Source organism: Hippopotamus amphibius, chromosome 16, assembly GCF_030028045.1.
Source record: "Hippopotamus amphibius kiboko isolate mHipAmp2 chromosome 16, mHipAmp2.hap2, whole genome shotgun sequence".
NCBI lineage: Eukaryota > Metazoa > Chordata > Mammalia > Artiodactyla > Hippopotamidae > Hippopotamus > Hippopotamus amphibius.
The window spans coordinates 12,889,419-12,915,024 of record NC_080201.1 but is presented as its reverse complement, the minus strand read 5'-3'; the positions used below and the strand labels follow the sequence as shown (position 1 = coordinate 12,915,024).

The window sequence follows — 25,606 nt, the reverse complement described above, 5'->3', positions numbered from 1 at the left end:
GCAGGACTCACAAATACAAAGATACAAATTATCAGTCTAGTTTTATTATGGATTAAAAATCCTCAACCATGGTAATTCCCTGGCGGTCCAATGGTTAGGACTCCGTGCTTTCACTGCCATGGGTCCAGGATTCATCCATGGCTCCGGAATTAAGATCCCGCAAGCCGCGTGGCGCAGCAAAACAGAACAACAAACTTCAACCCAAAGCACATGAGTCCAACATTCTCAACCACGGCAACACAGTTTACAACCATGGTAAACATCAGTAACAGAAGTCTTTAAGAACTAGGTACAACACAAAATAGTCTTTAAAGGAGATACATGGGAATTACTATTTGCACGAAAACAGTTTTGGGGAATAAAAACTAATTTGTACGATTCCTCAGTATTACTTATTTAAACCCTATTTTGTTCAAAAATTAAGACAGAATTTTTTTCAATAGATGGGTTGAGATTCCTGCACTTTTCTGAATATATTACTGCTAAATATCAGTTGGTCAGAAAGTCAGATGGGACATCATTATATCATGATGAAAATGAACAGTCAGGGAAAGAACTATGTTATACCCAAGAACTCTGGCAAAGTGCATGAATAAAATTATATTTAATAGATGTATCTTATTAATATTCATTTCCTCAACTTGCAAATTCAACGACATCATGGCTTTGTCACTTTAACTAGCTCTCTGCTCAACAGTGGACCTACTGATAGATACCCCAATAAAGATGAGATGCTAATATAAAAAGATGTAATTTCCTTCAGTTTATTTTACAGGATTTTGTGGTAAAATGGGAAAAATAATTTTAAAAAACTGTTATAGCTGTGCTTGGAGATACTAACTAAATGGACTATTCTCACAGAGTGATCAAATGATCATTGTGGTGGTTTAAAAGTTCAAAAATTATCATTTTTCCTTCTTTGAAAACTGAATCAGGTCACCAAATTCCCCAAGTCATAATCTCGTCTTGTTTAGTGGCTTTGTTTCAGACAGACAAAACATAAACTAGGTCAATTATTCACGTTGTGAAAGGACTCGCTATACAGAAAACTTAAACTTAGCACAAATTTCCTTAAATTACTCCATCAGTACATTTAAAATGTGATTTTATTCTTCAAAGAATGATTTGCTATTATTTTTACATTTCTGTATAAAATAACCATGCATAAGATAACATCAAGATAACTGTTAATATGTGTTAACCAGTTTCTTTCATACACTGCAGAAGATGGCAAAAAAGAAAGTCTCTTCTTGCTAGCTCCTTTTTGTACGGGAGGAACTAGGATCATTCCTGGGCTTTCTATCACTTATGTTAAGGAACTTGGTTTGGAATACATAAACTCATATTTGTATTTTGCTTTGGAACATCATATGGTTTTATTTAGCAACAGATTAACTTTATTAATTATGCTTTTCTTGAGCTAATTATTAATAAATGTGCTCCCATTTTGAAAGCAGGTTGAGCAATGGCTGAGAAACAATTAGTCTAGGATCGAAACAATTTCTGTGGAAAAAACAGAGTCACTAATTCATACAGGGACAATTACAAGCTGGTGAATAAATCCAAATTCCTAAATCACACACACACACAAATACCCTTTTGCTTTTACTACAAGAAAGTGAAAAAGTCTTATAGGAGAAAAGCAAGATGATGGAAATGGGCAACAATAAGAGCCTATTGAATGTTTTCATCACATTATAAAACTTGGCTTTAAATATTAGAAGTTCTTTTACTAGAAAGTTTAAAGTTTTTTTACTAGGAGAAATGGACTTCTCTCCACAAAATGCTTGTTTTTGTTTGAGGCTAACTCAAGCACGTTTATTTAACCAATTTTTGTATGGAGCATCCTATAATGCACGTTATATGGAAAATAACCTAAAGTCTAGAGCCAAGGGGTAAAAACATAGCTAAAACTGACAGTCTATCTGTATGTAGGCTGTTTACATTATGTAGGCAGATAAGAACTCATAAGAACTCATAATATGTCTAATTTAATTGCATTCTCATAAAGAAAATGTATTCAGATTGTCTCTATTCAGAATACTGAAGTACTTTATTAATTTAGTAGGAGGAAGATTTACCCTCCACACTTTTATCAGTAGGGTGAATCTTTACTTTTCCTACTGACCAACATTTCCCCCAATCCCCCATAAAACTGGCATAGTTAGCAAAACTAGAAGGAACCCAGGATCTCTGATTCAATAGCTTTGTAGATCCTTATCTCAACCATTACAAACTTTTCTATAACCACATTATATCTGAGTTGTGTTTCATTTTATTTTTATGGATCTTTATTCACTGAAAAGCTATCCATTTTATTTTATAGTAAGTTAGATGAAGTAAAGCAGTAAGAATCTCAAGGGAAATTTTAATCATAGAGAGTTTTAAGTACTAAAATAGGCAGAAAGCGCTGTTTGGGTCTAAGAAGCAACAGAGTATAGGCTGCTCTAAGAGCATGTGATTGGGTGGTGGTGAATACAATTTGCAGATACTGGTAGATCAAAACTCTGGACATGGTTAATTCAGACATCAGTCCAGGTTCAGAAATCGTAGGAAAATGGACCAAACACTTGAGGGAGGAGTTTTAAGACTGAGATGGTAATAGGAAACAAAAAAACTGAAGATCCTAGTCAGAAGACCATACCCCAGAAACATCCGAAAGAAGTCTAGTGCAGCTAGCTAGAAGAGGCCATCTTGGTTCCTTGGTAAGTACTGTCCCTGTCTTTAATCAGTTTCCCCTATACTAATAGGGAAAAAAAGAGTCCTTTTTATAGAAGATATACTAGTTATTTGGGAAGAACATATGCTGAACAAAGGAAAACATTTTAAAAAGTCAGACACACTAATTTAAAGCAAGTAGTAAAACAATGAAACTCTGGGTAATTAGGATTTGCATTTTTATTTATAGAAGTTTCACAGTCTGCTTTTCATACATTATATACTTACATACCTAAGAGATTTTTAAATGTTGATTTTAAGTATTGTATTTACCAGTTGGGAAACTTTTAAACTATTGAGTGGAGGTACTGCTTGCCCAACAATATTTTACCTTTGGCAGTAACACCTCTCAAAGTGTATCACTGTGAAATTATTAGACTATTTTATTGGGCTTAGAGGGAAATAAAAGGGATGAAAAATGCAAGTGCTAAATACTAGCAGAAAGAAGCATTTCAAATTTAATTTACTGCTTTCTGGCCTAAAGCCAGTCTTCCATGTATTCAATTATAAAGGATGAATAATAAAATGAAAGAGAGTGCATAAATGTTTGAACTATATTACTGAAGACTGTACCTAAAAGGTTAAGTTAGGACTTTATAATATTTAACTCACTGAGCACCTGCTTTATAACATGTAAGTTTAACTTTAACCTATATGACTTTTATCCTTGTATCCAAGGATACACCACTCATAAATTTGAGTACTTGAAAACCTCAAGACATTTTTAGAGGATGTGAAGAATCTGCTTTCTTTTGTTGGGGGGGGGCGGTGCAGGGGGGAAAACAACACTTGATTTTCCACCCAAGAGTTGAGGAAAGTTTTATGTATTAGTTACTTTGGCCCTACTTTGGGACTGGAGTAGTTAGAAGAAAAGAGGTGTCCCAAGAGAGGGGCAGATAAAATACAGTTGACTTGAACAACTCAAGGGAGTTAGAGGCGCAGACCCTCCTCACAGTCAAAAATCCGAGGATAACTTTAGAGTTGGCCCCCTGTACTCATGGTTCCACATCTCCAAATTCAACCAACCTCGGATCATGTAGTACGGCAGTATTTCTTTACTGAAAAAAAGTTCGCGTATAAAGTGGACTTGTGCAGTTCAGATCCCTATGTTCAAAGGTCAACTGTAAAATGAAAATTTAACTTACTTCTATTATCCATTCTGTCACTAACTGTGCATCTTCCACTTTTTAAAATTTATTTATTCTCGGCTTCGTTGGCTCTTTGTTGCTGCACACAGGCTTACTCTAGTTGTGGTGAGCGGGGGCTACTCTTCATTGCATTGCACGGGCTTTTCATTGCGGTGGCTTCTCGTAGAGCATGGGCTCTAGGCACATGGGCTTTAGCAGTTATGGCACATGGGCTCAGTAGTTGTGGCTTGCAGGCTCTGGAGTGGAGGTTCAGTAGTTGTGGAGCACAGGCTTAGTTGCTCTGCGGCATGTGGGATCTTCCTGGACCAGGGCTCAAACCCGTGTCCCTTGCATTGGTAGGCAGATTCTCAACCACTGTACCACCAGGGAAGTCCCTTCCTTCCATTTTTTAAATGAGATTTCCTTATTTCCTGTTTCATGTGGTTTTTATCATTAAGAGTCATCTTCTCTATCCCACCTTTTGGCTTCCTGCTGTTTTCCATGTTTAAAAAACAACTTTCTCCTCCTTAACCCTTTATCTTCTTTAACCCTCCATCCTCTCTTGGTTTCAGACAGTGACACAAGATTCTGTCGGACTTCCTAGGTGGCGCAGTGGGTAAGAATCCACCTGCCAATGCAGGGCACACGGGTTTGAGCCCTGCCCCAGGAAGATACCACATGCCGCGGAGCAACTAAGCCCGTGCGCCACAAAAAACAAAAACAACAAAAAAAACCCAAAAAAAAACAAGATTGTGTCAACTTGACTGGGCCAACAGATGCGTAGATATTTGGTCCAACATTATTCCCATCCAGGATTTCATCTGATCTCCTTAGCTTCTGTGTTTCTAATGACCTGACAGTTTTGAGGAAGCCCAGTCAGGTATTTTATAGACTGTCCCTCAATTTGGGTTTGTGTGATATTTTTCTCATAGGGTATAGGTTTTGGGGTAGACGTGCCATTCTCAACACATCATATCAAGGGCATACATGCTGATGATACTAACTTTGATCGCCCAGTCAAGGGAGTGTTTGCCACGTTTCTCCACTGTAAAATGAACCCCCCTCTACCTTTTCACAGTCTACTCTTTGAATGCAATTCACTAAGCTCCACCCATACTCAAGAGGGGAATGGGGAGTTAAGCTCTACCTCCTGGAATAGGAAGTATCTACATAAATTATTTTTAATTCTTTTTCTGCCATAGCATCATCATTGCCCCAGTAAGCAACCCCCACATATCCAATGGAACTTTGGGTTTACTTTTGATTCCTTTTTCTCCTGCAAGTGCCCTATCTTAGCCCTTTAATAAGCTCTCCTTAGTCATCTTTTTTCAGTATTGCTTAGATTTAGTCAATCTCCTTTCCTTCTGTCACTGCTTTAATCCAAACCCTCATTTTTCAGATAATCTCTAAGTAGGTATCCTTTTTTTTTGCCTCCATGCCTTGTTCTGCTCCAATCTGCCTTTCATATATCATACATGTATACTGTATGAGACAGAAATTTCTGGAGAGACAGCATATCCCTGATTTGTACCTAGAATGTAGAAAGTACATAATAAATAATTGTTGGGGAAGTAGAAGATACAACAAAATTTTTCTTCACCATAGTTTAGTCTCCATGTTAGGAAAATAAAAACAGCCTGCAGAAAAGTAAAGAAACAATAGAAATATTTAAATGTTTATATTAACAACACATATTAAAGAGCCAAAAAAAAAAAAAAAAACCCCAACACATATTGCTGAGGTATGAATGAAAACTATATATAATACAGGAAGAATGTAAACATCAGAAGAGAAAATGTTTAAGGTGCTGCAAAACTATAAGAAGCTAAGAAAAGGAAGATGTCCTTGTCCAGGAAAAGAATCTGAGGAAATCTTTTAGACTCCTCAATGGTCTCAAATCCGGTATTTTGAATTTTCTGTAGGAGAACATCTTGACTAAAATCACATATCCTGTACCACAGGGATCCAATCTTGTCTCTTGACCTATAAGCTGGAGATAATGTGGTATAACTTTTCCAACTATTTAACATATGAAAGAAAAAATGGTAACAGTGGCAGAAAGGGGGGAGATTTACAAAGGGGACACATCTTATTTTTGTGGAGAAAATAAAATATAATTTACCCAACTGTCATTTACTTTTCTTTGCTTTTATAGAATGCTAATAACATTTCTGACTAGGAAAGGTTTAAAATTATTTTTAATATAGGGAAATATGACTGCATAGAGATTGAAAACTTTAAATCAGCAAAACACCAAAACTTTATTATAAAGTTCTTAAAGTTACTGCTGAGGACTACCAGCTGGGATCTATAACTCAAGTTATAGAACATGAGCACTGGCCTCTTGGACTTGCCTTTCACTAAAAGAGAGAGAAAGGGACTTCCTGGTGGTCCAGCGGTTAAGACTCCATGCTCCCAATACAGGGGGCCTGGGTTCGATCCCTGGTCAGGGAACTAGATCCCACACAGGGCAATGAAGATCCCACATGCTGCAACTAAGACCCGGCACAGCCAAATAAATAAATAAATATATTTTTTTTTTTAAAGAGAGAGAGAGACAGCATGCTAGCAAGCGTGTGTGTATGCTATTTGCCTCCTCTGTTCTGTTTTGGTGAAAGGAACACAGTAAGTTCAACTACCTGTATTATGAACATCTGCTTCCGTTCTAGCCTAGCTAATGGTTATTTCAGTGAAGTTTACAAAGCCAACTCTTTAGAAAGTGAAATGAGCAAACTGACAAGTATCTCTTTATTCTAATGAAGAGTGAATTCAAAACATGAGTTTCCTAGGACACAGGACTGTTTTTGACTTGGGTCACTCAGAAGTAAAACTCCCAATAATATTCTTAAGTGGTTCAGGGACATGGACAATGATAAACAATAAAATATTTGCCGACAATGCTGGCACAGGCGGAGGGGCCGACATAAGAGCTGCTTTGGCCACCCTGCCACCACGTGGAGGCTGTGAAGAAAGCCAGCCCAGAAGTGATCTGTAAGAGACAACTCAGTCCAGCTAGAGGGATGAGCCCAGTATCTAGCTAAGCCCAAAGCGAGTGTTATACATTATCTTTATAGTTACATGAAGTAAATTCTCTTTTTAGCTTAAGCTAGTTTGGATAGGACTTCTTGGTACTACAAAAGAATCATAACTCCTGACACAGTGATGAACATAAACTTTTTACTTAAATTTTACTCTGATAAAACAAAGGTGAAAGAAAAACAGAATAATTTTAGTACTCTTTAGTCTAGCCCATGTTTATTTAAAGTTGTAATGACAACACAGTAAAGGTCTCTTTTAAAGAAATTTAGTATTATGTACACTACATGTTAAATGGAATGAAGTTACCCAATCAAATTTAAGGAGATATAGGGAAAAGGAACATAGTAATTTTAAGACATTAATTATTCTATACTCTGGTAAATGGGCCTGTTTACCTCCATAGCACATTAACAGCAACTTCTGTCTTATATCTTCCAAAAGTAACAAGACACTTTCATATCCTATATCTATCTAATCTCAGTGGGATTTGTCGGCCTTCTAAATCACATTTTTCAAGAAGGCCTAGAAGAGTTACTAAATTTTAACCTGCTTATTTGAAGTCTCGTTTGTTTTTTAATAGGCAGATGGCAAACTACTAAATTTGCATCTCAGTATTAAATAAATTCTATTAACAGATTCCTGGCTGCAGCTACAGTGTACTGAAATCCTGGAGCAGATTTCAACAATAGTCTCACAGCAAAATGAATCAAATGGGAGTTTTGTGGAGCTATTCAAAACAAAATGCCTGTCTCTCTGGAAAGCCTGTAAGCTGATGACATGTAATTAGCCCTGGAAAGAAGTCATCATGTTTGTTTTCTCAGAGACAAAACCAACCAAAAAATAGTTTTGCTACTATTGGTTTGTAAGTAATTGCTGCTACAACTACTACAAGAATGCAAGAGCCAAGAAAGAAAACAAAAAAATATTAAACAAAAAGACAAGTGTGGGAAGAGAATTTGCTTATGTTTTCATAACAATGGTTCTAGATCACCGATGTAAAAATGTGGTAAATCTTATAGCCTGATAAATATTAACACACTCAATTTTGCAATTCAAAGCATTCTGAATTATTCAATGCTTGGAATGACTCCAGTTTGACTTTATAGTGACTTTCTCAGCTGACACTGAACCTAGACATAATTCATTATGCAAAATGCAAACATCAGTGTTGACCTTATAGTACAACTACATTTATTAATTTATTTCTTCATCTGTGTCAGCTATAAGATACAAAATGCGTGGAGACAAAAGGTACCAGCTGTTAAACATCTATTCACCATCACACAAATTTGATATACCTTCTGCCATGCCTCTGACACATGGCTCTAAAACATTTCTTTTGGGACCTCCCTGGAGGTCCAGTGGTTAAGACTCCACGCTTCCAATGCAGGGGGTGTGGGTTCAATCCTTGATCGGGGAACTAAGATCCCACATGCCTCGTGATGTGGCCAAAAAAATAAATTAATAAATAATAAAATAAAATATCAAAATAATTTTAAAAATAAAAATAAAACATTTGTTTTGCTGTTCAAGAAAAGACATATCTAATTTGAGACCACTAACCTCAAGACCCAAGAATCACAGCCACAGCCTACTGTAAATTACCAAGATATCTGATCTTCCTATAATGCTTAAATGCCTTAATTCCTAGCTTGTGTCATCCAGAACGACATTATAAACCACATTTTTTTTTGGCCACACTGCACAGCTTATGGGATCTCAGTTCCCCAAACAGGGATTGAACCCAGGCCACAGCAATGAAAGCGCCGAATCCTAACCACCAGACCAGATCATCAGAGAACTCCCATAAACCACATTCTTAAAGAGGAGTGGCAAGCAAAGCCACTTAAGTGTCAAGAAAAACTGTCATTTCCTTAGCTACAGAGCATGTAAATATAAAGAAAAGAACTGAAGAAAAATTTGTTTTTAGTAGAAGGAAACAAAATAATTAGATCAAATTCTTTTACATCTCACCTGTAGATTCAAGACCAGAGAATGTCAAGTTACAACTGCTTTGCTGCATATACATAAGGTAGCTGAGAAAAATGGCTCACTAAAAAAAATTGAATTCTAAAATAAATTTAAATCACCGGATTAAGCTACTTTCAAAATAAAGTTGCTGTAAAAGTTTTAACCTTACAATTCCACTAAGCATGTCACAACTCATGAGTATAAGGTGGGTGATCTTTTGTCATCCAGGCACTATTAGCAGTCATCAATAAAGTGTTTTAGCAACCATTTTTTTTAAAATATCAAGCCTGAATTTTCCACACTGGTAACACTCAACTTGCTACAGCCACAAACTTATTCCACTAACTCAAAAACCCTAAAGATAACAAAAATATTTTGTTGCATTTGTGTGTGCCTTTAAACTGAAATGAATGTTACCCTTGATTTTAATGACTCTTAGGTTCTCCCTCATAAAATGTGACTCCTAGCTATTTAGTTTTTATAGTTTCACATATATCTTCTATTTGCAAAACGCTTTGTCAATAGTATCTTAAATCTGGTATACATAAGAAAGCTTTAAAAAGTATGTATGAGGTAATCCATTTCTGGTAATGGTGGGTTAGATTTTTTCAGAACAATCCTCAAACTATAAACAACTAAAAATGTTGAAAGATAAAAAATCTTCTAAAAAAGCAATAAAGAGCTAACAATACTGTAGGTATACTAAACCAGAGCCAGAGTCAAAAAACAGGTCCTCCTTTTTAAAGGGCCATGTGGGCAGAACCCAAGCACAAGTCCTGCCCATCTTTTTTTTTTTTTTTTGGCCACAATGCATGGCTTGCAGGATCTTAGTTCCCCAACCAGATTTTTGAATCCAGGCCCCCAGCAGTAAAAGCAGAGTTCTAGCCACTGGACCACGAGGGAATTCCCCCAAAAGTTACACCTTTAAGACAAGGACAAATTGCAATTAGCGCTCTTTTCTGTGGTGCCTTAGAGGCGGTTGGCTGCTTCAGAATGAAGCTGAACATCTCTTTCCCGGCCACTGGCTGCCAGAAACTCATTGAAGTGGACGATGAAAGAAAACTTCGTACCTTTTATGAGAAGCGTATGGCCACAGAAGTTGCTGCTGACGCTCTGGGTGAAGAATGGAAGGGTTACGTGGTCTGAATCAGTGGTGGGAACGACAAACAAGGTTTCCCCATGAAGCAAGGCGTCTTGACCCATGGCCGAGTCTGGCTGCTACTGAGTAAGGGGCATTCCTGTTACAGACCAAGGAGGACTGGAGAAAGAAAGCGCAAATCTGTATGGGGTTGCATTGTGGATGCCAATCTGAGTGTTCTCAATTTGGTGATCATAAAAAGAGGGGAGAAGGATATTCCTGGACTCACTGATACTACTGTGCCTCGTCGCCTGGGGCCCAAAGAGCCAGCAGAATCCGCAAACTTTTCAATCTCTCTAAAGAAGATGATGTCTGCCAGTATGTTGTGAGAAAACCCCTAAACAAAGAAGGTAAGAAACCTAGGACCAAAGCACCCAAGATTCAGCGTCTTGTTACTCCATGTGTTCTGCAACACAAACGTCGGAGTATTGCTCTGAAGAAACAGCATACTAAGAAAAATAAGGAGGAGGCTGCAGAATATGCTAAACTTTTGGCCAAGAGAATGAAGGAGGCCAAAGAAAAGCGCCAGGAACAGATTGCCAAGAGACGGAGGCTGTCCTCTCTGAAAGCATCGACTTCTAAATCTGAGTCCAGTCCAAAATGAGATGTTTTAAGAGTAACAAATAAATAAGATCAGATATCAAAAAAAAATGCAATTAGCCCTTCTACAGATTATACTGTCTGGGCATTTCATAAAACCTCAAGACTACGAAACTGATTTAAGGTGGTCCTGGACTGGTAGTGGTCCAAACTGCCTGAGAGAAACAAATAAAAATCCCTTCTGAAAAGCAGCACTTTTCATCTAGGTCATGAATTATTCCTACAAATAATTTTCCAAAAGACAACGAGCAACATACAGTAAAAATAACTAGACATACTATAAAACAAGACACCACGAATGGAATCAGCAGAAAGACAAACAGATCTTAAAAGCCTTTAGTTATTGAAATTATCAGAGATGACAGAATAATCATATTTGCTACACTTATCCTTTAGAACAGGAAAAAAATAATCATTTATCATTTTTATATTAAATACTTTATGAAAATATTTTATGAATAATTTAGGGTACAATAAAATGAAAGTGAAAAATTCTATTAGAAATCTTAACATACATCTTAACATAGTAAACCCAAATATTTATTCTATATTTTCCTGAGTTTGAAGGTATACATACCCAGATGCCTACCAACTATTAATCACAAACCTGGAACATATCCACCTTGTAAATATTGATTCCAGATTTAAAAAACATCTCTACTAGATTCCAACTTATCATTACTTCTGGTTCTTCTTGAACTTACATCATCAAAATGCAACAGTTTTGAAAATTTTGATACCTCATAATCTTGTTGAAAACAGGACTGACTTTGCTTCAATCACTGCAAAACATTTTCATTTATATATTAATAAAAGCCAACCAGAATAATAAATCCAAAGAATATTTTCATTTTTACAATACCTACATCCTTCTATTCACCTTTATATACACACTTGACTTCAGCATTTATCCACTTGTCTAGTATATCTACGTGCAAAAACATCATGAAAGATATACAAACACTGTCACACATCCTTGCAGCAAAAGAAAGTGTTCTAGGTACATGTCATGAAATACTGCATGATAAAGATCTTCTTGTTGAATAACTAATTGCGAATGCCATATTTCATTTTCATCCTTAGAAATAATTTGTTCACTCAATTGAACTTTGAGTTTCAGAAAGTTTATCTAGGATATTATCATCTAAAGACTCAGCCTGAAATGTTACTATTAAACTATTAGAATACAGACCACTGCTGCCCAACAGAAATATAATATAAGCAACATATGTAATATTTCCTAGTAGCCACATTAAAAAAAATAAAAGGAAATAGGTGAAATTAATTTTAATATACTTTATTTAACCCAATGTGTGCAAAATGTTATTTCAACATGTAAGCACTGTAAATATTGAGATATTTTAAATTTATTTTCTCTTTCCAAGTCTTTGAAATCCCATGTTTATTTTACAGCACACCTCAAAAGCACTTTTTAAGTGCTCATGAGCCACATATAGCTGGTGGATACCATACCAAAATACATATGTCTACAGTGCTATTTGTCTCTTTACGTTACTGTCTAACTCATAAAATTGTTAAAATATTTTCTTCTGTCAATGTTCTTCTCTTTGGGATTTCCATGGTGGTCCAGTGGGTAAGATTCTGTGCTCCTAATGCAGAGGGTCCAGGTTCCATGCCTGGTCAAGGAACTAGATCTCACATGCATGCCGTAACTATGAGCCTGCATGCCTCAACAAAGATCCCATGTACTGCAACTAAGATCCAGCACAGTCAAAATTAATTAATTAAATTTTTAAAATGTTCTTCTCTTTGCCATTATGAGCAGAAAATGAAAAATTCTGAATTTTCAGCTGTGTTCAGTGAAGCTTAAAGTTAACTACAAAGATGGTATCCTAGAGTTACAAAAAGGTTCAATGCATCCATATGATAATCGCAAGACAGAAAGTAATGTTCCCTTTGTTCTTTGAAAGACTTCTAAAAAAAGAATAAGGTCTTCAGATACCCATCTTCACAGATAGGAAATGTAAGACCCTAACAATTTTGAAAAAGAAAGCTGGAATACTAACTGATTTTAAGACTTACAGTAAAACAATAGTAATTAAAAGAGTATACTATTGGCAAAAGCACAGATATACAGATAAAAGGAATGAATATTAAAACTTGTAGACTGCAAACCAAAAAAAAAAAGCAAATTTTACTGCATGTAAATTATACCTTAATTTTTTTTAAAAAGGAAAAAATAATGAACTCTGGTAAATTTAATTTTTTAAAAAGTAGAAGAGTTAAGTAGCTGGGTATAACTGAAGAGAAAATTAGTATACTGGAAGGTAGGTCAAAAGAATTATCCAGAATGTAGCATGAAGATGAAAAGTTAATAAATATGAAGACTCTGCCTCAGGAGCCATTAAGGAACAAAGCCACAGCTTTGTACTACCCCATGGCCATGGGACTCAACAAGGGCCACAAGGTGACCAAGAACATGGGTAAGCTGAAGCACAGCCACAGCTGTGGACACCTCACCAAGCACAGCAAGTTCCTACAGGACATGATCTGAGAGTATGAGGCTTTGCCTCATATAAGCAGAGCATATGGCAGATGCTCAAGTTCTCCAAGAATACACAGGCCCTCAAGTTCATTAAGAAAAGAGTGGGGACACACATCCATGCCAAGGAGAAGCAAGAGGAGCTGAGTGATGTCCTGGGTGCTAAGAGGAAAGCAGCTGCCAAGGAAAGAGTCCCCTCCCCACTCTGTGCATAATAAAACCTTTACAGGAAAAAATAAACATGGAAATATAGCAAGAAATCTAACTTAAGTTCAAGAAGAAGAGAAAGAGTGGGGCAGAGGCAGGTAATGGCTGAGAATTTCCCAGAAAGAATGAAAGACACCAAATCAAAAGAAACTCAATAAAGCTCAAGTCAGAGAAATAAAAGGAAATTCACCCCAAGACAAATCATACTGAACAAGAGAACACAAAGGCAGAAAATCTGAAAACAAGCCATAGGAACTAACTGCTCAATAGCGACAGTGAAAGACAAAAGACAGCAGATAGAAAGTGTGCTGAAAGAAAAAATATTCCAACCTAAAATTCTATACTGTGATTGATTTTTTTAAGGCCACAAATCTCTCCCATTTCTTAATGCACACTCCTTTGAATGTGATATTGTCCCTCTGCCTATCAAGACATGGAATCAATTTCTCTACCCTTTGTAATGTGAGCTTGGTCATCTGACTTGCTCTGGTCTATGAGATGTTAGCAAATATGACAACAGAACCTTGAAAAGTACTTGTGCATTGGAGCTTGCCATTTCTATACAGCTTTTTGAACCCAGCCACCAATGAAAGTGTTTAGCCTAGCCAGCTGAGAGATATGAGAGATATGTTGCCCAGTTCCTTTCTCACCTTATCAAAAGACCAGACATATAAGTGAGGCCACCTGGGACTGGCCAGCTCCCAGCTGACCTGACAAGTGACTACAGATACATGAATGAGAAACCATGTAGATCAGTGACAAGCCATCCCATTGAGCCCTGATCAAACTGCTGACCCACAGATTCATGACAAAATAGTTGTTTTTGAGTCATTAAGTTTGGGATGGTTTGTTAGCCAGAAATAGATAATTGACACCTAGACCCAGCAAAAATATCTTTAAGAGTAAGGTAGCATAAAGACATTTCTGGGCAAACAAAACCTGACAGCTGGCCAGCTGGAGACCCTCACTAAAAGATATTCTAAAAAATGTATTGTAGGCAGTAGGAAAGTGGTCCTAGATGGAAGCTTAGAGATGCAAGAAGGTATGAGGAGCAAAGAAAGTACTAACTATATGGGTAAAGCTATACAAATATTGCCTTTGTAATACAATAATAACAGTATCTTAAAGAATTTTTAAAATTCAATACCAGCAACCAATTCCAGACATTATGATTTAATTTACCTGAGATATTTTAAAAACATCTCCCTAGGTGGAACCAGAGTTTAGAATCACTGACTGAAATAAAAAGCTTATGCCTGTGGCTTCCCTGGTAGCACAGTGGTTAAGAATCCGCCTGCCAATGCAGGGGTCACAGGTTCAAGCCCTGGTCCAGGAAGATCCCACAAACCATGGAGCAATTAAGCCTGTGTACCACAATTACTGAGCCTGTACTGTAGAGCCCATGTGCCACAACTACTGAAGCCTGTGCTCCACAACAAGAGAAGCCACCACAATGAGAAGCCCACGCACTGCAAAGAAGAGTAGCCCCTGCTCATCACAACTAGAGAAAGCCCGCATGCAGTAATGAAGACCCAACATAGCCAAAAAAATAAAAATAAAATAAAAATATATTAAAAGAAAAAGCTTACGCCTGTATATTTAATGTTGGCATAAATGCCCACCTCCCTCCCCCTTTTATTTGGCTTGCCTTTTTTGAAGTTACTGACTTGTGATTCTGCATTAAAATAAGCTTTAAGAAAATGTATTGTCTCTGGGACTTCCGTGGTGGCACACTGGTTGGAAGTCTGCCTGCCAATGCAGGGGACACGGGTTTGAGCCCTGGGCCAGGAGAATCCCACATGCTGTGGAGCAACAGGGCCCGTGTGCCACAACTACTGAGCCTGTGCTCTAGAGCCCGAGAGCCACAACTATTGAGTTGACATGCCCCAACTGCTGAGGCCCACACAGCTGGAGCCCATGCTCTGAAGCAAGAGAGGCCATCACAATGAGAAGCCCGTGCACTGCAGTGAAGAGTAGCCCCCGCTTGCCACAACTAGAGAAAGCCCATGCGCAGCAGCGAAGACCCAACACAGCCAATAAATAAATTAATTAATAATTTCTAATTATTTCCCATCAACATGATATTACTATAAATTCACAGGGTGTTCTCAGTTGCAAACACCCAAGAAAATTGCAGGTAAGGCTAAAGCTAAACTGGTTTTCTGGCTAATGTTCTTCTACAGTATATTTAGCAAAATAATAACTAACATAAAAGACCAGGCTGCAGGCCATCTACTAACTAACAGTAACAGATCAGGATACTGTGCTACTCAAACACTATGTTAACTGTTGATCTTCTCAAACTGCTCTGTTGACTAGATATGGATGATGGTGCTTATTATCTAACTCAAATTACAAATCTCAAAATTCAAATAAACCCCCAAACAAATCCTTTAATGAGTAAAGATTCCCAGAGTAATGAATTTTAGCTGCAATATCCAAATAAGTAAGAAGGGGTGGAATCAATATAAGGAATAAGAGGGACTTCCCTGGTGATCCAGTGGGTGAGACTCCATGCTCCCAATGAGGGGCCCTGGGTTTGACCCCTGGTCAGGGAACTAGATCCCATATACATGCTGCAACTAAGAATCCCACATGCCACAACTAAAAAAAAAAAAAAAAAAGATCCCTCATGCCACAAGGAAGATTTTGTGTGCCATAACTAAAACCCATAGCAGTCAAAATTAGTTAATTAATTTTTTAAAAACCTATTAAAAAATATACAGAACAAGAAAACAATGCACCTAACAGTTAATATAAATGAGCAGAATATACGAACCATGCCTTATTGATTTTAAGATGCACCATTATTGTATGTATCACCGGAGGAAAAAACTCTGCCAATTATAATTATATCATAAAATGTTAAGATACCTCCTGATTTCAAAAATGTTAAGGTGAAAAATAAAAAGTATGTTTCAAAATCAATAAAATATGATAAGTGACAAAGCATTATAACCAGGTTTTTTCTTTTAAAACTCTTACTTTTCTATTAAAACTCTCAGCCAAAGCTACCACACCACCCAATTTAACATCAAAATAAAGCCTCAAAGAAATAATACACTCTATGCAGTCGGCAAAGGTCACTGAGGAAAAGTTGCACCTATGAAGAAAGGGCAGTATTCAAATTTATTACCATTCCTAAAGCAGCATCACAAAAAATGTACACACTGAAGAGCAAGCACAAGAGTAAGTACAAGTGCCTGCAGGGTGCTCTCTTTCTGTCTCAAACCCCAAGCTAGTTTAATTAAAGTCTACAGTGTCATGTATACAGATTCTGATTAATAAAAGTTCATACCGGATACAACCAGAAATTATTATACTAAGTAAGTCAGAAAGAGAAAGACAAATACCATATGATATCACTTATATGTGGAATCTAAAATATGACACAAATGAACCTATCTATGAAACAGAAGTAGAATCAAAGACACAGAGAACAGATTGGTGGTTGCCAAGAGGGAGAGGGTTGGGGCAAGGGCGGAGTGGGAGGCTGGGGTTAGCAGATGTAAGTTTTATAACGGGGTCCTACTGTATAGCACAGAGAACTATATTTAATATCCTATGATAAACCATAATGAAAAAGAATGTTAAAAAAAAAGGTTGGGAATTCCCTGGCGGTCCAGTGGTTAGGACTCCAGGCTCTCACTGCCAAGGGCCTAGGTTCAATCCCTGGTCAGGAAACTAAGATCCCACAAGGTACACCGTGCAGCCAAAAAAAAAAAAAAAAAACCACCGCAATGTGTGTGTGTGTAAAAAAAAATATATATATATATATGTATATATAATACATACTATATATAATGTATATGTGTAACAGAATCACTTTGCTGTACAGCAGTAATTAACACAACATTGTAAATCAACTACACTTCAATTAAAAAATTAAAAAAAAATTTTTAAGTCCATACCAACTATGAAACAACAAATTTGGTGAATTCCTATAAAAATGAAGGATATGTAATGAGATACAGCAAGACATTTTTCTTACTGAAGGTGACGGTAATTCAGATAGACTATAAACCATATAAAAAGAGTTGCACCAAACACATAAATAAACAGAAATAAAGAGTTGCACACACATTATATATTATAGTCTAAACAAATTTCTTCTGTAAAGGGACATATAGTAATTATTTTAGGCTTTGTGGGCTACAAACAATCGCTACAGTCTTATGGTGTCTTCTTTTAAGCTTTTAAAACCTGTAAAAACAACTCTTACCTCCAGAGATGTACAAAAACAGGTTGTGGGCTGGATCTGGCCCATGGGCTGTAGTTTGCCAATCTCTAGTCTAAGATACAAATGGGCATAAAAGGGTGCTTCATAAAACAAGGTTGTGAAGAAATTAGAGAACTGATCTATTCTAGATTTTAACAAAAATGCTTTAACAAGAACTGCTAAGCCAAAAAGCAATGATGCTTATTGAAGAAAAAGTTTATTTTTTATTCTTTTCACTTTAAAATATAACCTTTGACAACGTTCTGTTTTCTCATGATCCTGAATGAGTACCTGAGAAAATCATGTACCAATTCTGATTTAGAAAAATGGACGAGATCTTACTGAGGACAAATCATTTTTTCTAATGACTCTTATCATACTTTATACAGGGGACTCCACCCTCCACAAACCTGGGCTTCAATATAAATACACAAAAAATAACTCTCAGAGGATCATCCTATTCACTTTTGCTAACAGCAAAGCCTATCCAGGCTCTGACAACCATCAAGAAGGAGAAGTAAGTCTCTTAAGACTAGTGAGAAGCCAAGCCTAAAGCAAGAGTGTTTGTATTTGTGCTACCTAGTATATACTTGTTCGCAAAGGGGAAAATAAATTTACTGCTGAGTTTTAACATAAATGGAGTTTTCAGTAGTTATTAAGAGAAACTTAAAAATTGATGTCAATTCAGGAGAATCTCTGTCAAATTACCCAGACATATACCCTTAGCTGTTCCTATGCAGAGTAAAACTTTTCCAAACTTAAAAACCAGATTCACACAAGTTCTAATTAAATCTATTCTGAGATTGTGTGAATCGCAAAGGAAATCATCACCAAAAAGTAGACTCTAGAAATGTTTTCTAACAAAAGAACTTTGCAGAGTTAATATGGACCATGACTATGGATCCAGAAATGCAAAAGAAACATAGCTAACAGACTGTACTCCATAACAGAAATATAAAAATGAAAATCATAAAACACAAAGGGGGGATCAATACTTGCTTGAAGTATTCTGACTTCACACTAAAACATTCTTACAGCAATGACCTGCACTTGCTCCCCATTCTCTGTTAAAACTAAAAAAATGAGTAAGACACAACTTTGTGGGGTTTTGTAATTTTTTTTCATTTTTTTGCTTTTATTTTTTTAACTAATCAATTTGATCTTTTTAAAAAAACTGCCTAGTATATGAGTATGTTGATTACTCATGATTGATGAATGAGACTCAGACAAGAAGGAAATGGACCAAAATTGATCTCATTAGAGTTGGTAAAAGCTTTCTGTAGAACTTGGGCAATTAATGCCACATTCTTTAAAGCCACTGACTTGCACGAATCCTGTCTGTGGTGCAGCACAGTCTCTTTTATCCCTTAGCTTTGTAGGATTTCTTGCTCTACAAAGTTAAGTTTCAGAGTAAATACTGTTAAGTGTGTTTTATGAGAACTAAATGCAAATCATTTGTAAGAAATCAATAGATAATGTCTAATAGAAAAAAGAGGACAACATAAGTATTCTACTTAAAAATTAGATAAATACAATAATAAAGAACTAAAAGAGTTGAAAGTAGGGAAAGCTAAAATAGGTTATTACAGTTTTCCATTATAAACCTGGTTGCACTCTGACTTTAATTTTTATGTATTAAAACTACGTATGTACTATCGAACAAAAAAGGAGGGGAAGAGACAAAATCCATATGCCTGCCAGGACATATGGACTCTGCGAATATGGGAACATTTTCTGAAGATGTACTCCTATTCTATTCTGCTGTGCTTCAGTACACAAAGAAAGTTATGTGGTCTAGTGATGCTGGTTTAGTTTGTTTTACCTCAAAATATCACTTGCATAGATTATACTGAATCATCCAGTTAAAACAAGATTTAAGAAAAGACCTTTGAAACAATGTTTCTCCAAGATAACATGGTCTAAGAAGGCATTTCAGTAATCTTTAAGTAGCTGAAAACAGGTAAATGTGTCCTGAAAGTTCTGCATTTATTAAGAGTCAGCTCTTAATAACCCACATAAATGAGTTGGTATCCCAAATCAGAGGGTTCAAGGCTGGAATGCTGAATAGCAATACAGTACCAGGATTTGAGATAGTAAATGCATAAAGTATTTTAAAAACTCAAGAGATCTTCATTTAAGGATATTAGCAAAACTTTTCCAGAATAGTTGAATCTCATGCTGCACCACTGTCTAAAACACGTTATCTAAATTCTAAAGGCTATTACATTTTAAAGACGCTCCATCAAAGAACTAAATTGAAAATGTCGCTCTAAAGGGGATTAAGAACAAATCCCAGTGAGGCTTTTCTGGGCCTATCAGGAAAATGGGCGATCCAAGGGTTGGGTAAGAGAAAAGCAACAGTTCATCGTAGGAAGTATTTGAGAAGCAAAACCACACTAATAATAAGTTCAATGAGGTTTTTTTTTGTTTTTTAATCAGGCACAATTTTTTTTAATTGTAAGAATTGTTAATATATGTTTAGCTTTTTTTTCCCTAACAAGTGACAGGTTTGTACTCCACATTATTTGTAGAGATGTACATGATATAATCTTTTCCCAAAAATTCCAACTAAGAATTACTAATTAAGAAAAATAATTATGAAATGTTCTGAGACTTAGAAGTGAGCAGTTAACCAACCTGAGGTAAGAAGATGCTTCTTGTTTCAGTTTACCATGTTCACTTTTAAAGCAATTCAGTTAGATGGGATTTTTGTCAGGTTATACAGGGGAGAGAAGGGAAGGAGGAGGGAGATTCACATGAGTGGCTTATAAACACAGTATCTTGACTTTAAATCCTCAGTCCAATGACAAAATGCTGTAAACAAATACTGAACTCTAGTTAGTAGGTTTGCTTTCTCATAGTGACATAGTTTAGCATTCTGAAACTATTTTAAGTATATTATATGATTCAGCAATCAAATAAATAATTTGTGGATAGTAAGAACCAAGTTTTTCACTGTCATGGAAGGGAATTATAAATATGGAAAGGGAGAAAGCTAGAATGAATCCTATGGTACTGGAGGCATGAATATGAATAAAAATCAGCTTTTAAAATGTTTATCTATATATATACACACACAGATGTAAATAGATGTCTGTGTATACACATATGTGTACATGTGTGTGCATATGTATATGTGAATGCATGTATGTAAATGCATATACATCTTCTAGCTCTGTCTGCTGAAGCAACAACACATAAGTAGCAATGAGCACATCTAGCATCTACACCTTGGCTTCTAAATGCCACTCTCCACTAAAAGAAAACAGAGCTCTTCACAGAAGTGGTTGATTCCAGGTTTGGGACTGGAAGAGTACAAAATGAGCCAGGAAAACTTCTGGTTTCTGGTCCAACAAGTAAAGAGCTTGGAAATCATCACTACCATTTCTCGCAATGAGAAAAAAGCTGAACAAACTGAAAATCAACAACTCTTCTGAAATCCATCAGACCTGAAGTCACTTGGCAAACGCCTGCCCCAAAACTGCAGACACAGCTTACTGGAAGCTAAAGCCCAGGAAAAGAAGCCCACTGGGCTTCCCTGGTGGCACGGTGGTTAAGAATCCACCTGCCAATGCAGGGGACACAGGTTTGATCCCTGGGCCAGAAAGATCCCACATGCCTCGGAGCAACCAAGCCTGTGTGCCACAACTACTGAGCCTGTGCTCTAGAGCCCTTGAGCCACAACTACTGAGCCCACATGCCACAACTACTGAAGCTCATGTGCCTAGAGCCCGTGCTCCGCAACAAGAGAAGCCACCACACTGAGAAGCCCGCACAAAGCAATAAAGAGTAGCACCCACTTGTCACAACTAGAGAAAACCTGTGTGCAACAATGAAGACCCAACACGGCCAAAAACAAACAAACAAACAAACAAACAAAATCTTAAAAAAAAAAAAAGGAGGAAGAAGCAGCCCACTACTGGAGCCAGTACCCACAGCAACATTTAAACTGTTACTGACAATTGCTCCAGTGTGGACAGAAATAAACTTTAGCATATATAGTCAAATGATTTTCTACAAGGGTACCGAGACCATTCAATGGGGAAAGGACAGTCTTTTCAACAAATGGTGTTGGAAAAATTCAACATCCTCATGCAAAAGACTGAAGTTGGATCCTTACCCTACAACATGTACAAAATAAACTCAAAATGGATCAGAGACCTAAATGTAAGAGCTAAAACTATAAAATTCTTAAAAGAAAGCATGGGGGGAAACTTCATGACATGGAATTTGGCAATGATTTCTTGTATATGATGGCAAAAGCACAAATAAAAGAAAAAATAAATTGGACTACATCAAAGTAAAAAACTGTGCATCAAAGAACACAACTGACAACTAACAAGGCAATCCATGGGATAGGAAAATATATCTGCAAATGATTTATCTGGTAAGAGTTTAATATCAAGAATATGTTGAGGTGGCTTCTCTTATTGTGGAGCATAGGCTCTAGGCATGTGGGCTTCAGTAGTGGTAGCACACAGGCTCAATAGTTGTGGCGCACAGGCTTAGTTGCTCTGCAGCATGTGGGATTTTCTCTTCCCAGACCAGGGATCCAACCATGTCCCCTGCATTGGCAGGTGGATTCTTAACCACTGTGCCACCTGGGAAGCCCTAGAATATTATTAAAAAAAAAAAAAAAAAAAATAGGTAATTCCCTGGCAGTCCAGTGTTTAGTACTCAGTGCTTTCACTACTGTGGGCCCAGGTTCAATCCCTGGTCGGAAAACTAAGATCCTGCAAGCTGGGTGATGTGGCCAAAAAATTAATTAATTAATTAAAAAATTAAAAAAAATAATAAAAATTTGAAAATAACAAGTGTTGGGAGAGGATGTGAAGAAACTGGAACTTTATGCACTGCTGGTAGGAAGGTAAAATGGTACAGCCACTGTAGAAAACAGTATGGTCATGCATTCAAAAAATCAAAAACAATGACTATATGATGCAGCAATTCTACTTCTGAGTATATTGATACTTCTGAGTATATGTATACCCAAAAGAATTGAAAGCAGGGTCTCAGATATTTGTATACCCATGTTCACAGCAGCATTCACAACAGCCAAAAGGTAGAAGCAACCCAAGTTGCTTGATGGCTGAATGGATAAAGTGTAGTCTACACATAAAATAAAATATTATTCAGCTTTAAAAAGGAACTTCTGACACATTACAACATGGATGAAGCTTGAAGACACTAAGTGAAATAAGCCAGACACAAAAGGACAAATACTGAATGATTCCACTTATATGAGGTACTAAAGTAAAATTCAGAGACAGAAAACAGAATGGTGGTTGCCAGGGCCTAGGGAGAGGGAGAATGGGTAGTTATTGTTTAATGGGTATAGTTTCACTTGGGATGATGAGTTTTGGAGATGGATGGTGATGATGGTTTCAAAACAATGTGCATATACTTAATTCATTTTGAACTGTAGACCTAAAAAATGTTTACTAATGGTAAATTCTATGTTATGTATATTTTACCATAATAAATAAAATGGGAAAAAATGAATGACACAGTTTTGGGTTGTTTTTGAACCTGTATGTTGCTGGTATGATAATAAAACAAGCAGCTGGGTAGAGGACAAGTTTGAAAACAAACTATACAAAAACCAGATACTCCTTGTTTGCATTAGTGGCAAAGAAACTTAAAATAAGTTTCTAATTACTCATAGCCAATATAAAGTTACTTTCTCTTTTCACCCGGGATTTATTGAGCACATAAGAGGCACTGGGCTAGGAAGTAGGAATACAACAGTTGTGTTGCTGTGAGCATGCACATATACCCAGAGCCTAAGAGGCCAGGTGCTACTACAGACACAAAATCCGGTGACACACCGATAAAGTTTAGGCATTACACGACATACTGAAAAACTTCTAGCTGGATAGAGGTTCAAGATGTATTGAAAAACTTCTAGGTGGATAGAGAAGGTTCACTCTTCACAATCCTGACATTTTGCATTCCTAAAGCTATAATTCTTTACAGTACCTACTTATGGTGCTTTTTCCAACTGTTCTAGATCTATTCCAGAATGGCATTTAAACCACTTTTGGTTTACTTTCCTACAGACAACCTTACTAAACATTATTTGTGGGGCACAAAGCCCCAAGTGTTTGGCTCCACCCCATAACTACCTTGCAATATCAAACAACATAGTGACAATTTAGTAATCATTTTGGCCAATAGGGATAAATTTCAGTGAAAGTATATAGAGATGTTTAACTTAAGAATGAAACAGTTGTGAGAAAGGAAAAAAAGAAGAAAAGCAGAATAATCTTCACTCTGTAGGTCATAAATTAATCCTAAAATAGCAACTCTCTTGGGAACTGGTTGGCTCCGTGAAATTCAAAAGGGCTATAGCCTTTAAGTTTTCCCCAAAACTTACGAATCATGTTTTCTGACACCAAACTAATTTGAATCTCTTCCTCCTTTCTTTCTTTATGGGCATTTATATTCACCTTCTTCCTCACTAGCATCTCCTATCTTCTACCTTCTACTGGTTCCTTTCTCTTTGCCTTTAAACTAAGATGAATTTCCTTAATCTTGAAAAATCTTTATTTAACTGAGATGCTCTCCCTTCCAGATATTCTCACCTCTTGTCACTACCACACTTCTGAAATAGACTAATATAGTTTCAAACAGCCCAAATTTGGGTTCTATGGAATCTATTTTATCTCTGTTTTACCAAAAATCATGCTCTTTTCTCAGTCATTAACTTTAACTGTGTTATTCTATTTACCCTAGTGATTACTACTACCTCCTTTCAAATGTCCCTTTCCTTGGTTCCCACAACTAAAATTTTCCTCCTTGGCTTCCACAATTAAAAACTCTTCTAAATCTTCTTTTAACTCTCAACCATTCCTTCTTTTCCCTATAATTCCCTTTCCAACCCTCAATTGTGAGCATTCCCCAGGGCTCAGTCCTTGGAATCACACTTTCTATTTATACATTCTTTAAGAGGGCTTAACCATTTTCATACTTCCAACTATAGCCTTTTAAGCCGAATAACTAAAATTTAGATTCAGGTCAAGACTTATTTCCAAATTTACACCCTCTTACTGGAAATTGCTTGAAGTGTCTGGCTATCATTTCAAATTCAACACAAGCTAATAATTATATATTTTTGGAGGGAGCCTAACAGTTAAACTTTAACCTCTCTTCACTTGGTTAAATTCTATTGTTCCAGGACTTACCTGGTGGTAGTGGTTAAGAGTCTGTGCTCCCAGTGAAAGGAGCCCAGATCAGGGCCCTGATCAGGGAACTAGATCCTACATGCATGCCGCAACTAAGAGTTCAAATGCCACAATTAAGGAGCCCGTGAGCCACAACAAAGGAGCCCACTGGCCGCACCTAAGGAGCACATGTGCCTCACCTAAGGAGTCTGCCTGCCATAACTAAGACCTGGCACAACCAAATTAATTAATTAATTAATTTAAAAAATTCTACCATTCCTTCAACTTAGTCATCATTTTCTCAGGGAAATATTTCCTGACTCTCTGATCAGCCAAATATGTCCACATAGATCTCTTTCAAAGCACTTATTATAGCTATAATTTTCCATTTAATTTGTGACTCTTTACTGGCTATCTCCTCCACTAAATGGTAAGCCCCACGAGAATAAGAATCATGCCTTTTAGGAGTGGGAGATGAGCGGTATGATAATCTCCATATTCCCAACACCTATAATTAAGTTTCAGACATGCAGTAAGTAATAGTTATTCAAAATCTGGCAAATGATTGAACAAAAGCACTCTAAATTTTCCCTAAGTAATAAGTCTCCCTTCAATCCCATTGCCATCTCCACTGCTACTAGTCCACTGTGGTCCACAGTTTAATTACAAAAGCAGCTCATTTAGGGGCGTCCCTGGTGGTGCAGTGGTTAAGAATCCGCCTGCCAACGCAGGGGACATAGGTTTGAGCCCTGGTCCAGGAAGATCCCACATGGCGTGGAGCAGCCCGTGTGCCACAACTACTGAGCCTGCGCTCTAGAGCTGCGAGCCACAGCTACTGAAGCCTGCGCACTTACAGCCTGTACTCTAACAACAAGAGAAAGAAGCCACTACAATGAGAAGCCTGCACACTGAAACGAAGAG

At 36.9% G+C, this 25,606-nt stretch overlaps 1 protein-coding gene and 2 pseudogenes across 3 annotated transcripts in view; 2 read left to right on the top strand and 1 right to left on the bottom strand.

Moving 5' to 3' along the window:
• The window catches only part of GLG1 (golgi glycoprotein 1), a 150,487-nt gene that overhangs the window by 106,510 nt on the left and 18,371 nt on the right, over positions 1–25,606 (bottom strand). The gene's annotated exons all lie outside the window — the stretch shown is intronic.
• LOC130839023 (40S ribosomal protein S6-like) lies at positions 9,828–10,625 on the top strand (annotated as a pseudogene).
• Positions 12,935–13,311, top strand: LOC130838321 (60S ribosomal protein L36-like; annotated as a pseudogene).